This window comes from Haemorhous mexicanus, chromosome 18, assembly GCF_027477595.1.
Source record: "Haemorhous mexicanus isolate bHaeMex1 chromosome 18, bHaeMex1.pri, whole genome shotgun sequence".
NCBI classification, from domain to species: domain Eukaryota; kingdom Metazoa; phylum Chordata; class Aves; order Passeriformes; family Fringillidae; genus Haemorhous; species Haemorhous mexicanus.
This window is the reverse complement of record NC_082358.1, coordinates 5,867,075-5,880,283: the sequence shown is the minus strand read 5'-3', so window position 1 is coordinate 5,880,283 and position 13,209 is coordinate 5,867,075. Positions and strand designations below refer to the sequence as shown.

At 44.4% G+C, this 13,209-nt stretch overlaps 1 long non-coding RNA gene across 1 annotated transcript in view; it reads right to left on the bottom strand.

Moving 5' to 3' along the window:
* LOC132335913 (uncharacterized) overlaps positions 1-12,678 on the bottom strand; it is a 30,598-nt gene extending 17,920 nt beyond the window's left edge. Inside the window, exons 1-3 of the long non-coding RNA XR_009488771.1 lie at positions 12,561-12,678; positions 9,677-9,738; positions 5,826-5,982 (exon numbers count right to left, since the gene is read on the bottom strand). This is a non-coding gene — a long non-coding RNA (uncharacterized LOC132335913). The remainder of the gene's footprint in view (positions 1-5,825; positions 5,983-9,676; positions 9,739-12,560) is intronic.
* Between the last annotated feature and the right edge of the window lie 531 nt (positions 12,679-13,209).

Below are 13,209 nucleotides of genomic sequence, written 5' to 3'. Positions count from 1 at the left end.
GTGTGAATAACACAAAATAAAAGTAGAGTTCATTCAGAATCAGTTTTGAACCATGGTGCATCATGGTCTAGAAGCAAATTGCTGTCACTTTGCTTATTCCTTGCCACTAACAAAGTCTATCTACACCAACACAAAGTCCACAGAGAAGTCTCTAAAAGGAGAAAAATAAAATCAAGCTAAATCAACTCTCAAATTCCCATGTAAACTGAGTTTAAGAGTGGAAAATTTCTTTTACCTATTCTTTGGGTGGTACAAAAATCTAAAATTCCTATAGCCCTGCTTCCCTGGGCCAAGTCAAACAAGGATATTGTCCTTTTAATGTCTTAAAGGCTCTGTTTTCTTGTAATGCCAAATGCAATATTTTTTTGAAAACACTACACCAGAAGTTTCCCAGCTGAGAAAACAGGCTGGTGAAAAATGGTTTCAGAAAATGAAATAAACCATGCAAAAGCTGTTCAGGGTGTGTGTATGAAATGAACATCTGGATTTGGCTTCTTAAACTGCCTCCTTTTTTTACCTCTCTGCCCCCACCCTTTCTTTTTCTCACAGCTGTTCGAAAGAGTCCTAAGGGCAAAGAGACAGGTCAATGGACTGGGTTACACCTTTTTTCTTTTCCTTTTTTTTTCTGAACCTCTTTGCACCTACGCAAGGAATCCAGGCCACATGTGTGTTTAATAAGTAGGCACAAACACAAGAGAGAAGAAAAAAAAAAAAATCTCAATTCCTGTTGGTTCTTAGGAGAGACACTGAAGGAAAAATAAACTCCGGATTTCAAATTTTCTCTCTCAAAAAAAAGAAACCTTATGGTTCCAATAAAATATTTCTTTAAAAACCCAATGGATTTTTTTTTTAATCATGTCTTTGCAGAATATATCTTTTTCTGTCTTCCTTTGAAAAGGAATAACAATGGGTTAATCCCTTACCTGCTACAGCAAGGAAAAATTATGAAATGCCAATGGCCTGGGTTCACAGAACTGAGTCTTCCTACAGACGAAATAGATACTTACATTTATATTGAGTGGGTTCTTATTGTTTAATTTCAGGCTGCAACTTCCCCAGTCCAGAAATGAAACAGAGAACAAAAGGAACTGAGAAATGATCTGGAGGTGAGGTTTTCTGAGTAGCAGAGGACTCACTTCCTCCTGCCAGCATGTCCCTGACACTGCCACATGGCCAGGAGCAAGCAACTTCCAGCTGTGCCAGGGCTGGAGGAAGCTGCCTCACCTGGCTCTTTTATCCAAGGTCTGAGGGATCTCTTAGGTCTAGCCTTGGGTCCACTGTCTTCACCACATATCTCAACCATCAGGCAGTGCTGCTAAGAAACCTCCAGCCCAATGACAATGGCCTGCTTGTAAATACCCTGTTCCATGGAGCCACTGGAGCCTCATGGGGACACCCATGGACCAAGGCCATCTGACCTGAGCAGGCACTGACAGCAAACCCACCCTCTCTATCCCTGCCCAGCCATGAACAGTTTCTGTGCTCCCTGAGCACACATCCACACCTAGCACAGAATGATGGAATAGTTGGAAGGGACCCCTCAGGACTGTCGAGTCCAACTCCTGCCTGTGGCAGTACCAGCTGTGGGTTTCTCTGGGTCTGGACTGAAGGCACTTGAGACAGCAGTTCATGTTCACACTCAGGTGTTTATTATTTCTTATCAGTAAAACAGTCCCACTGCTGGGAGTTGGGCAGCTTTTCATTAGAAGGCACAAAATGGCCAACAGTCTCTTGTTCCAAGGTCTTTTAAGACTAAACTATCCAATTAAGAACTGACTCCTGGATTATTTTCTCTTTTAACCCAATAACTGATCCCAGAGAGCCCTCAATGTGGACTTTTCTGCCCAATTACAAAATGCCACCCAAACCCATGGAGAAGGAGGAAGAAGAAGCATGAAGGAGAAACCCAGGATGACACCCTCTGCCCTCCATCTTGCTTCCATCCACAACACACTAAAAACCCCAAACCCTCAATTTCTCACCCAGTGACACACCTGCACTGCTCTCTATAATCTATTTCACACTTTTGTGGATTCCAGTCTATCTGGAAGTCTGGGAAACTTTCTCCATGGATGAGGGTCAAAGTCAGCGCTGCCCTGGGGGTCAGGGCACCCCAGAGCAGACAGAGAAACATTCCCAGTGCCCTGGCTTTCCACACCTGGCCCTGCACAGGACACCCCAACAATCCCACCCTGTGCCTGAGAGCGGTGTCCAAACACTTCTAGAGCTCAGACAGGCTCAGGGCTGTGACCACTGCCCTGGGGAGCCCCTTCCAGTGCTCACCTTCTGCATGAAAACTTCTCTCCTGATATCCAACCTAAACCTGCCCTGACTCAGCTGTTCAGCTGAGACAGAAGTATTGCACTTGTGGGTTGATCTGTATAAATACCCACCTCCTGCTGCTCAGAGGGTTTGCACACACAGGTGGAAGAGTTTATGACCCTTGTAGCAAACCTGAACCATGAATATTTACTCTAGTCCTTTTGCTGCTGCTCCTCTGAATTCTGCTTGGGGTTGGTTACAACATTGCAGTCCAGTAAGCACAAAAGTAAGTCCCCAGATCCTTGAATTTGTTTGAGGAATCTTACTTTGGATAGAAAATTGACGCTGAAAATTAAATATCTGAGTGAAAACCCTTTGCAAAACACAAGTGCTGGTGCCAGGAAAGAAGCGGTATTGCTTAACGCTAATGCTCTAACTGAGACAAGGCAGTGATAGTTCCTGGAAAAAACCTTTGCACAGTAGCCTACATGGAAAAGCCAGTGCTTGGCAATGGGGGCTGCATGTACAGAGCAGATGAAACACACAGTGACAGTGCTGAGCTCTGGGAGGTCCTTCCACACCAGAGAGAGCAGGGCCTTTTGTTGGTGTGATGACCCTGGATTTGAACTACATAAATACAACCCAAAAAAGTGAACAACAAACAAACAGTACATAGAAAAAGGATCCCACTCCAGCCCCAGTGCTGGCTGCTTGTCAATCCTGGGTCTGCATGGGTCCATGACAAGACAAATCTAAATCTGAAATAGAAACCTACCAGCGGGTCATTTTACAAGGGGGAATGGCTTCAGACTGAAAGGGAATAGGTTTAGATTAGTTATAAGGAGGAAATTGTTCCCCGTGAGGGTGCTGAGGCCCTGGCACAGGGCTGCCCCTGGAAGTGTCCTAAGCCAGGCTGGATGGGGCTTGGAGCAACCTGGGATAGTGGAAGGTGTCCCTGCCCATGGCTGGGGTGGAACAAGAAGACTTTTAAGGTCTCTCCCAACCCAAAGCATTCTGTGATTCTATGATGTTTCTATGATTCTTGCATTAAGCTGGTCCAATGATTGTTGTAGGCCACAATGTCTGGTCAGCAGAAACTAATTTGTTCATATATTCCAAGTTCATATCTGCTTCAGTAGGGCTCAAAGACAGAATTACCTGAAAAATCCAGCTGAAAGTTAAGTGAATTCCCCTTCTTTTCTCTCCTACTGTATTTTTTTTTTTTAACAAAAGACCGTGAGAAGAGCATGGAAGTGAATATTATTTATGGAGCACCTAATAAAAATGCTGTGGGGAAATAATTACTGGAAACATCTGACTGTGTGACTGTAAATGCCTGGGCCCCAGCACACTGATTTAATGGACCACTGCTCTACTCTGTTATGCCTTGTGCTACTGACTGCAAGCCCCCTGCCCTCCTATTAAACCCCTCACAGTGCTGGTAGATCAGGACTGGATTCTGCAGGGTTTGTGGCAATTTTCCAGAGAAGGATAATGTGAGCAGGGGTGACTCTGTGTTCACAGAGAGGCCTGGAGCCAGGCCTGGGAGAGAAAAAGTGCTTCATGAAGAAATCACAGTGAAAACCTGGAGAGTTTGTGGTTCTGGGAGTGAATAATGTTTCATAATCCAGACACCAGGTGCTTTAGGTATTTCTGAAAGACACTGGTTAGATGTTAACTCTTCCCCCTTTTTTTTTTCTTTCAACCCATTTGTCATTCACAAGCCACCAAAGATTTTCATTTTTGGCTGTCATTTTCTCTTCAATATCCCTTTAGGACCTCCTGAACCCAGTGGTACGAAACCATGCAGCCTGCCTGCACAAAGGGCACTTCTTACTCAGAAATACCTCCATCCCCTCAACTGTTTCACAGTTAGATGCAAAAATGTTAAAATTCACAAAACACCTTGTAAGTGATATGGAAAACACAAGGATTTGAAGCTCCTGCTTTCATTTGCAAAAACAGTCCTGAAGAAAGACCGGAGGGCTATCATTTAACTGCTGCTGCTGACTTGCCAAATGAAGAGGAGAAAGTAAAAGGCAGCTCACTGCCACACTGACAGCAAGAACAAAATCACATCCACTCCTGAACCCAGCAGTTAGCACGTTTTTCGCGGGTTTTTTTCCCTTTCCTTTTTTCCTTTATTGATGGTTTTAATGTAATATTTAAGTTGGAGCTAAAACAGACCATGGAACATTAAATCACTACCAAATGCAAATTTACCTATATATCTGAACTCCATTTTCTCCTACATTTACAAAGCAAAATTCTACCATTTGAACTGCAAGCTCCTATTGCATTTAATGGGAGGCAGCAAACTCCAGACATTACTTGGAATATACATGCACTTATCTTGTTGTTACAGGTCTCCCTCGCAGAACTAAAAGAGAGCTTTAGTACCAGACAGTATCTCTCTGGGGTCATACCCAATGAATAGTGTTTTTTGAAAGGATTATTTCAAAGGAACTCTGAAAAAGAATCTAATGACTTGCAAGCTACAGGATTGCAGCATGGGAGGAAGTAGATAATGGAATATGACAGCAATGCATTTTTCATAAACCCAGTGATTTCTATCATAACGAGAAGCCCATCTATAATTCGGAGAACTCCCCCCCCAGAAGGAGACCTGCGCTGTTGCAGAAAGTGCACTGGAGTACGAAATGAAACAATAATGATGATGATGTTACTGATGAGTCCCACAGCTCTGTCTTCCCTTCTGTCTCGCTGAGGTTCAGGCAAGAGGAGCCGCTGCAATCCCCCTCTGCCTCGGCATCACTAAGCAGGGAAGCTCAGAGCACACATCAGAGACCTCCTGATAGATGCGAAGCCCCAGAGAAGAGGCTGCTCTTTATCTGCCGAAAGTTAAGGCCTGCATCTGCTCTCAATTAGCAGGCAATTAGGGGAGTTGAAAACAAACCTGTTTACATTGGCTATGAAGTCTAAAATAATTTGTGAGATGTCAGGGCAGGATATTAAGATGTTAATGATCTTGTTTCTGTACTTGGTTGCGTGCGCTGTAGGATCGCACCTTCCTTCCGCGGCTCCGCGCACAGCGCCGGGTTGGTTGGCTTCTGGGAGGGAGAGAAACCCCCAGAGGCTGCTTTGGATGGGAGGAGAAGTTCTGTTTGCAAATAATATGTATGGGAGAGCTGAGGACAAGGGCTTCTTTGAAAAAAATTAAAGGGAGATGTTAATTTGTAATTGTGAAATAATATCATGTCATGGATTACAGTCTTTGGCGGTTTCAACCACGATTCCCATCGTAAAAGCCCAGGCTGTAACCTCCTGTCAGTGTCAGAAATGGTGACTGAAAACACCCAAAAAAGGCTGTTTGCAACCCTTTGCTGGGCTTATTGTCCCTGCTCTCCCTCCACAAAAGCCCACTCAGGCAGGTGATGGTGGCACAGGGAGGTTGTTTGCCCCACTGAGTCATCTAAGGACATCTGTGACCTCTGAGCTTCGACCTAACATTTGAGATTGGGTCCTGCTTATTTCTGTGTCACTTCCTTTCAAATATCTATTTACACCATCAACTCTTCCAGAAGAAAGTTTTCACCACTGACCTCTCATTTCAGCAGCATCACCAGGGGGAGGTTGCTTAATGTTCAGCTTCTTGGCTTCACTTGGGTCATTTCTGGGCAGCCACATGAAAAAAGGTTTGCACAAACATTTATTCTCCTTGGGCAGAAGGATGAAAAGCAGCATCAGCGTCCTTTGTTTCTGAAATCACAGAATTTGTTTCCATCAGCACAATACAATACAAGAACAGTGGAATTGATGAGGAAAGTGCAGAAACACCTGCCTGGAATGTGCATTTTGTACCTTATCTAATACAATCAGTACATTCTTACTGGCTGCCCACATTAATTCTGTCAAACTTGCAGTGGGGCTCATTGCCATATTGACCTTATATGACACAGTCATCACATCTATCTTTCAGCCACCAAAAAAAAAATATTCTAGTAAATAATCCACTCCAAGTTGACAAAATTAAATTTTTACTGTTCCCACTAATGAACCCTGTTACCGTAATTATTTATGTCATGTAAACAGAGCTCTGAGCTCAACCTGCCCTCACAATTCAAAAAGCCAGAGAACAAAAAGTGCACCACAGGTGCCACTGTGCCCTCTTGTGTTCTCCTTTGGGCCATCTCCTCTCTTGTCCTCTTGGCTTTTTTCACCATTCAATATGAATCCAGCTCTAATAAGAGCCAGGTGCTCAAGCCCCCAGGCTACAAAATAGCTTTAATTACAGTATTAATAGCATTCTGCTAAACCAGAAAAAAAATCCCAAATAGGTCAGTATTTGTGGTTATATTTTTCAGTGTCCTGGTCCTTGTTTTCTTTCCAGTTTTTTGTTTCTTACTGGCATTTATAATGCCTAAGAGACATTCCAGAGGCCAAAATAGAGGTGATCTGATCTTCACATGATAATCCTAACTTTCCACAAGAAAAAATAGCAGGAGGAGATCAGATCTACACTACACCAGCCCCAGAGGTACACCCTTGAGTCTTGACCTCCTTAGATGAAAAGCAGAAGAGCTCAGTATTATTAGTATTTATTGTTATTATCTTAATTGCTACTATTATTAAGCAGCCCATGAAATATATTAAAATAAATAACACAAACACAGACATTTGAAGCATGAATTCAAGCACAAAGAAAAGACACCTCCTATTTACCAAATATTAAACTACATTTCTTTAATACTTTCCATTAACAACTCTTGCAGATGCATACTGCATGAGTCAGTCAATACTGAAGGTTAGGATGAATGTGGACAGTTTGGGAATGCCAGCTGAGCTCTTTGGTGGATACTTATTGAAAAGATTAAAGAAAGGGGGGCTTTGTTAAAGAAAAAAAAAAATTATCTTAATGTAGAATCTGTCATTAACATTCAGATCCAGCCAGTTCACTTACAAAAGTTGAGAAAATCAAACTGTTGTTGGTTCATTTGCAACAGGCCAGGAGGGAGCCTCTCCTGCAGCAGGGGGAGAGGGAGCCATAAGCTGACCATTCTGTTCCATGAAGCTTGGAAAGACTCTCCTGTTCTTCAGGGTGCTGGAAAGAAAACTTTTCCAGGAGAATCATGGCCATGGGCATCACAGCTCTCCTGACAGTGCTCCTCTCAGGCAGCCCCACCATGGGGTGCCAGGCAGTGATCCCTCCTCCACGGCTTCCTCATCCCAGACAAGCAAACCCACACCTCAACATCCACTGGCCAAACTGTGTCCCTTCTGCTGCTTCCACCCCTCTCACCACCAGCAAAACCTGGGCAGGCCCAAACCCATTCTAAGCAACCTGGCCTGGTGGAAGATGTCAAGAGAGGGTGGCAAGAGATGGCCTTTGAGATCCCTTCCAGCCCAAAGCTTTCCATGATTCTGCGATTCAGCTGGTGACCATGCAACGAGCTCAACACTTTCACTCCCAGCTCTGTTGAATCCTCAGTACCCAGAGTAGTAAAACATGTTTTTGTCAGTAAACTTCAGTGCTGTGACTCAGCCCCTGACACACAGGGTGCAGTCACTGTGTGTACAGTAACATGGTGCCATATTTAGAGTTTCTGACCATAACCACACTTGCAAAAAACTACATTAGATCAGCAGCCAGTTTCCCGGACTCCCACTCCTTGTTTCTGACTTCAGGAATTCAGATTATTTGTCTTGTACCAAATAAAGTTGCTTAGGAGATAAAACAGTAGGAAGGAAAAACAGAGGGGCCTAACAATTAGCTTTAATCTGTTCTGTCTTGGATAGCTAATGCTTATAGAGGAAAACAGCAGATAGTAAAGACACAAAAATTGTAGCAAATTGAAACCTAATATGAAAATAAACCTTTCCCCTTGACTTTTTATTTTTAAACTTTGAATGCTATGCTTAGCAGCACTTAAGTAATTTGCAGAAATATTGTCCAGTCCTCATTAGCTATATTTGTCCTCCTTAAGGCTGCCTGTAAATATCAGCTCAGGCAGAGCAGAAGACCCACAAAGGAAGGTGCCTGAGTTTGCACTGTGGCTATTGCAGCTTTCTGCACTCAGCTCTCAGGAGAGAATGCTGCAGCTGGCTGTGTTCAAGACTTTTTTCCCATAAAGAGCAGGTTTGCTGCAGTGTAAAGACTCTCTAACTTAGTTTTATTTTTGTTGGCTTTTTTCTTTTTTTTGTTTTGGGTATTTTTGTTTGTTTTGGGGTTTTTTAAAATAACTTCAGGTATTGCTTGTAGGATGAAGAAAGTCGAGAGACTCAATCACACAGGATGTTTTGGGATTAGAAAGGATCAGAAGCTCATGCTTTGAGCTCATTGCAAGAGAGAGTGTTTAACAGTGAGACCAGATGAGATCAAAGATACCTGTCGTGGGAAAAGAAAGTCAGATAAACATTGTCACTTAGAGAAGGTGATGAGTGCTGGGAGAGGGGATCTGGGACATATCAGATAACTCTGACCTGGCTCCCAAAACATCCCCTGTCTGCAAGGAAAGGGAGGCCTATACAGGTATATTTATTATTTTGTCTACACTTGTTTCTTTCCCATGCTGTTTCAGAGAGAATCACCTGCACACAGCTGCTCCCAGGGAATTGCAGGGATACACCTGCAGGCTTGGGAGTCTAAGAAAAAAATCATGGACTTCAAGTGCAAAAGGTCATGGCTGGTCCTGTGGTTTTAGGGCACCACAGAGCTTCACTGCCAGGCACTGAAGGAGAGAGTGTCCCAGCATCTGAGAGCTGGCACAGGGGCCAGGGGAAGTCCAGAGTCTGGAGAGCTGCCCTGGGGAGCAGGAACTGAAGCCTTTCCAGTATCCACTCACTTGTCCATTGTCGTGGGCAGAGGGCACAACACTGGCACACCCCACACCCCAGAGGGTGAGGTCACCCTTGAGTGACCTCTGCATAGCAGAAACTAAGTCAATCCACTGGAAGACAAAACTGGGCTGGAAAACTGCTCAGCATATTCTTTTCTTTATTTTTTAGTCATTCTTTCAATGAATATACACAGCCTCTGTGATGATGGGGTTTTGTTCTGGGTTGGGTTTTTTAATTTTTATTTTTATAGAAATAATCACAGAATGGTTTGTGTTGGAAGGGACCTTAAAGATTGTCTTGTTTCCCCCCAGGGATGTCACCCTGTAGATCAGCTTGCTCCAAGCCCCATCCAGCCTGGCATTGGACATTTCCAGGGATGGGGCAGCCACAGCTTCTCTGGGCAACCTGTGTCAGGGCCTCAGCACTCTGACAGGGGAGAACTCTTTCCCAACATTTGATCTAAATCTTTCCTTCTAAGTTCAAACCATTGGCCCTTGAAAGCAAAGGATAACTGTGAAAATGGTCATAAAGGAAATTGGCTTTTGACCTGTTTGGATTTAAGTGCTGGGTTTTGAAGAATCCTCTTCTATCAATAGCACTAATAGATCCTACTGACCTGATTCCTTTGGGTCCATTTCCAGGGCAGGGAAACAGCTGTGTCCAGCTATCCAACTGACACTGAAACAGGAAAAAAATCAGAACTGTGACAATTAAGACATGTAGCAGTATTGCTATTGTACAGCAGACCCTGGAAATCCTTTAGGTGTGCTCTCTCTCCTTCCCACCCTCTTCTCCACTACAAAAGCCCAGAACAGCTCTGGGTGACCTGCCAGCTCTCTGGAGGCTGGCAGCTCCAGGAGAGGGGGCTGGCTCTGCTCTCTCTGTTTATCTTCTGGGAAGTCAGGCCTGGTCAAGTGGAATGAACCTCGTGCTCATTTTAAGAAAGTTTATATTTGACTTTGGTAGGGCTGGGGAGGAGAAAGTGAATGATAGGAAGAGGAGGGAAGGACCAGAGACCTTGTGGGGCTGCCCCCACAACACCACAGGCGGCCCCATGGCCAAGGCAGCAAGAAAATGAAGCAAAGCACCAAAATCAAATATGCCTGTTGTTGTTTTTTCTTTCTTCAAAGCTGAGAGATGACTCTAAAGCTAAATCTAGCTCTCACTCCACAACTGACCTTGCAGCTCATGAAAAAATGTAAACTAAATCCCCTGCTTTTAAAAATCATCTTCTAAACTGTGGAAAAAAAAAAAACCAACAAACACTTCCTAACATTGCACAACAACCTGACTCATCCTACAGCAACAATCTCTTTTTGCTACCTACACCTTGTGGAACTCAAAGTCTCATCTGCCACTGCTGCCTGCAAGACAAAGCAAGGGGATGCTTTTTCATGCAGTTCTTGGAGCAATTCTGCTGGGACAAGGCACAGAGTGGAAGTGGAGGAAGGAGCTGAACCAGCCTGGACTTTGACACAAGCTTTGCATGAAGCACTTTTAAAGTTTTTTAGGCTGTATCCTCAAAGCAGGAGAACAGAAAGAGCTGATGCAAATCTGTGGCTTTGCATCTTTTGCAGGGCATCATTCCCTGCCCAGGAACTGTGTGGAGGGAGTGTCAGCAATCCTGCCTTGGCTACTTGCAGAGGAAGCAGTAAATGGAGATGCTCTGTGCAGACTCTGAGTTCCCCATGCGGTGTAAACCAAAACCAGTTCCTGCAATTCTCTGCAATAATATAGAAGGTTTGCTGGCTACTTCTCCCATCTGTCTCTTGTGGGTATAGGCTCCTGGCCTCTAAGGAAACCAAGAATGACATCCTACTAGATTTATAATCACAGGGATTTATAAAATACAGCGTTGTTGTTATGTGCCTTGAAGTGAAAGGGGAAAATAAATAAATAAACTACATGGGCGTCGCCACTGGAAAAAATAAATAAAAATCTGATCTCAATCAACCAACCACATTTACTACTCTGTATCCATGGCCAGGCTCGCTGCATAAACCACCCCGTCAGCCCTTCATTCTTTCCAATACTTCTTAGGAGCATCCATCTTCTTCAACACAACATCCCTGATTTCAAAAGCCAGACACAAATTAATTCCGGGAATCCTACGGCGGGGAGACATTAAAACCCATTTAGAGGTTTCTGTGGAAGGCTCTCTCCGTGCCTATTTCAGGCAGCTCAGCCCCGGCGTGGCTCGCTGGAGCCAGCCTGGAGGAGCAGGAGGTCACAGGTCTGCGGCGGGAGCAGGGACACGCCAGCCTGGGATCAGCAGCAGCCAGGGGATGTCTCTGTGGAAGGCTGGGAGAAGGACACTGGGCAGATCATGGTTGCAGGGAATTAAATTAAATATTTCCTTTCCCTTTCCCTTTTATTTCCTTTCCCTTCCCTTCCCTTCCCTTCCCCTACCCTTCCCCTACCGTTCCCCTTCCCCTTCCCCTTCCCCTTCCCTTTTTCTTTCTCCTCCATTCTAAGGCAAGGCATTAAATCTCACAGGTTTCATTTGCAGGGACCAGCTGCCTTCAAGATTTCTGCTACAGCTCTCCATGGTTAGGATAAAGAAATGTGGTAAAAAAGGGAGGGGGAGTTGAGCCTCTGTGCTCAGAAGAAATATGTCTAACACATCTCCTGAGGTCTGACGAAAGAAAGAGGCTTCCTGTAGATTTGGAGGGTTAAATTACCCTTCAGGGTTAGGTGTTAAGAAGCATTGCTCCTTCCAGTGTTTACTATTCAGTATCCCACTGGTTCTCCTTTGAAATGGCTGTGACAAGCCGTGCAAATGGCCCATCTGGGAGGACAAGGACAGGGACCTGTCCCCTGGCTCACCTGGCCTGCAGTCGGGAGGGTCCATGGGTCACACATCAGCTGCACCGCCGCCGCCCGGGTGCACTTTGGCTGCTGGCACAGAGCATTGCAGCACATTTTCTTCTCTCTAGCTCATAAAAATCCTGCATTTTGTCAATAACCCCACCTATTTTTATATTAATTTTATGGGGACTTTTTTTTTTCCGGGTATTGTCAAACCTTGCTTCAGACAATCCATGGGTAAAATAAACATTTCCTGAAGATACATTTCCTTCCTTTGTGCTTCAGAAGAGGAAGAACACCTTGTCCTAAGCGGATATGGTGAAAGGTTTGGGCTGTTTCAGGGAATTGACCATCATTAGGAGCTAAGCTCATGCTTTCATTTGTGACTTACCTGGTATTTTTAAGAGCAGACAAGAGCACTCAGTGTCATGTCCACCTTTTAGGACTGGTGTGGTCAATAATCAACAATTGCCTCAAAACTCCCTGGATCCACATCTGCAGTGGATGTTGGTGAACATCCCCCATCTTCAGCAGGCCCAACCCAAAACCTCAGCCCTGCTGACTCCCCCAGCATTGCCTATGTTTGATTACATTGGTTCACATCCCTTCAAGAACTACAAGCTGAAGCCAAAGTGGTCAATTGGTACTCAGGGGAAAGAGCTGGTGATAAAAAGAGTAAGTTGCTGTGTTACCATTGACATCCTCCTCAGACCAACAGCCAGGATTTGGGATGAAAGATATCCAGGTGTTGTGATAAACAAGAAACAAAGCCTATTACAGCTTTCTGGGGCAGCCAGTCCAACCACAAAGACACAAAGGAAAATCTGAAAAAGGACATAAAAACTTGTATTCAGAGGAGACTAGTTCTTACCAGTATTTATCCCCCCAACTATATGATATATGATATTGTAGTTTATATGATATTTGTAGTGACAGGACAAAAGAGAATGGTTTTTACACCAAAAGAGAGTAGGTTTAGATTAGATATAAGGAAGAAATTGTTCCCTGTGAGGGTGCTGAGGCCCTGGCACAGGGTGCCAAGAGAAGCTGTGGCTGCCCCTGGATCCCTGGAAGTGTCCAAGGCCAGGTTGGATGGGGCTTGGAGAAACCTGGGATAGTGGAAGGTCCCTGCCACAGGTAGGTGGAACGAGATGATTTTTAAGGTCCCTTCCAGCCCAAACTTTTCTGTGGTTCTATGATATTTCTGCACTGTGGGAGTCAGCAAAGTGAGATTGCAAAGCCAGTGCAACACTGATATTTTCAGTCCAGACAACAACAGAATAGACATTTTTTTATGGGTAGAGATGGCCAAAAATCTATTATTTAGAACCCCTGGAGGCC